The 1,738-nt window shown below is 51.6% G+C and overlaps 1 protein-coding gene across 1 annotated transcript in view; it reads left to right on the top strand.

Moving 5' to 3' along the window:
* The window catches only part of CAPN1 (calpain 1), a 42,785-nt gene that overhangs the window by 18,918 nt on the left and 22,129 nt on the right, over positions 1-1,738 (top strand). The window lies entirely within an intron of this gene.

The raw sequence follows: 1,738 nt of genomic DNA, 5'->3' as shown, positions 1-1,738 counted from the left end.
CACACTGTCAGAAAAGATCCAGGGAGCTGAGAGAGAGCAGGGACTGATGGAAGAAGAATGGAGAGAGACCTAACAGAGAGGGTTTAAGGCACGTTAATCTCTATATGGAGTGGTGGCCTTTGAGTCCTCAGGCCAAACTATTGAGCACCTATGGGGTTAGCCGAGCAGATCGGTTGGCACAAATCCAGAGCAAGCCGAACGACTGCCTCTGGAGCTGCAGCATACACCTTAACTGCCATACACCACGAGCTCAATTGCTGCTGAGAAATCCACATCTCGAAGCTGACTGGTTGTGGGAGGAAGGAAATTACACTGTTGTTGTTACACAGAGGAAGTGGCTCAACCTGGCCAGGGTGCTCTTCACACTAGGACTGTTCCAGACCAGTTGTTTTGAGCGCTCTGGTGTGAAACTGGTATAACTGAAATGATGCAATTCTTAGTTTGGCTGCAAGTATGTGGGGGGCAAAGATGCCAGGCTGAAATCCCACGCATTTATGGAAATAAGTTATGTCCATATGCCTTGCCCTATTTTCCAGCCCTGTCAGGACCCCCATAACAGGCCCAGCAAGAAGACACCGTTTAGCTTAGGTATGATTTTTACACTAAATATGTCACGACTGCTTGTCACTGCTGTACCCTGCTGGTGCGGTGCTGGAGTCTTCAGTGATGAATTCTTAGCAGTCACCTTTGAGCTGCAGCTCTGAATCTCCCCCTTCATGAAGAATTCAACCTTGGTGTTATTATCTTTCTTTATTGGTTGCAGTGACTCTCAGGGGTGTTGGCAGTATGCATGAATGGTTAGTGGGAAGAAAATCTATTCAAGCCAAGCACAAGGCAGGGCAGAGCAGCACCCTGGAGACTAACTGGGTCAGAGAAGCATAAGCTTCTGTAGGTGACGGCCTGTTTGTTTATGATAACCCCTTGGCTCACTCAGTGTTGGTGCACGCCCGCGGGGAAACGCCCGAGGCACAGTGCATTCCTGGGGTAAGCAGAGCTGACTCATAACTTGGAACAGTCAAACATGTGTCAGGATGGTCCAAACACCTTGCCTCAATGCAGAGGGTTGGACTAGAACAGGGGTTGCCAACCCCTGGCATGCATGGCATGCCAGGCCGTTTTGCTCGGCTTGCCACAGCCAGCCTGGGCTCTAGGCTGCTGCAGCAGGCAGCCGTTAGGCTGCAAACAGCTGCACTGGGGTCGGGAGCTTTTAGCACCAGCTTCATAGCAGTGGCTGCACATGCACCTTGGGGAACACGGCTGGGAAAGGGCCTGGGGCAGCATAACCCCAGCCCCTTCCCTGACATCTACTCAGAGGTGCACATGCACCCACTGCCAGCAACAAGGACCAGGCCCCTCGTTGGTCCCCCGCTGTCTGCCTCTGGCATGCTAAGTTGAGGAGTGGGTGGAGGTTGGAGTGTTTTTGGCACTCTGGCCAAAAACATGGCCGACCCCTGGACTAGAAGATCTCTTGTGGTCTTTTCTACACTATTTTGCTCAGGGTGGAGCCAGTCTGGGAAATGAGGGAGGAGAGGGTGGGATTGGATGAAAGCCAGTCTCTAAGGAAGTGAGAGGGACCTGATAAGGAGAGCTGTGAACATTAGATAGGGTCAGGCTCTGCACTGGAGGCAGGGGCAGATTAAGAATTGTTGGGGGCCCTGGGTCCAAGGAGTCTTGGGCCCAAATAAAGATCGTGCTAACAACCATTCATAATCAAAAATTGTCAATATCAAGCACCCTC

This window comes from Alligator sinensis, unplaced genomic scaffold (genome assembly GCF_000455745.1).
Source record: "Alligator sinensis unplaced genomic scaffold, ASM45574v1 scaffold1318_2, whole genome shotgun sequence".
Lineage (NCBI taxonomy): Eukaryota > Metazoa > Chordata > Crocodylia > Alligatoridae > Alligator > Alligator sinensis.
Note: the sequence above shows the minus strand (reverse complement) of the source record. Positions and strands in the feature narration are given on the sequence as shown.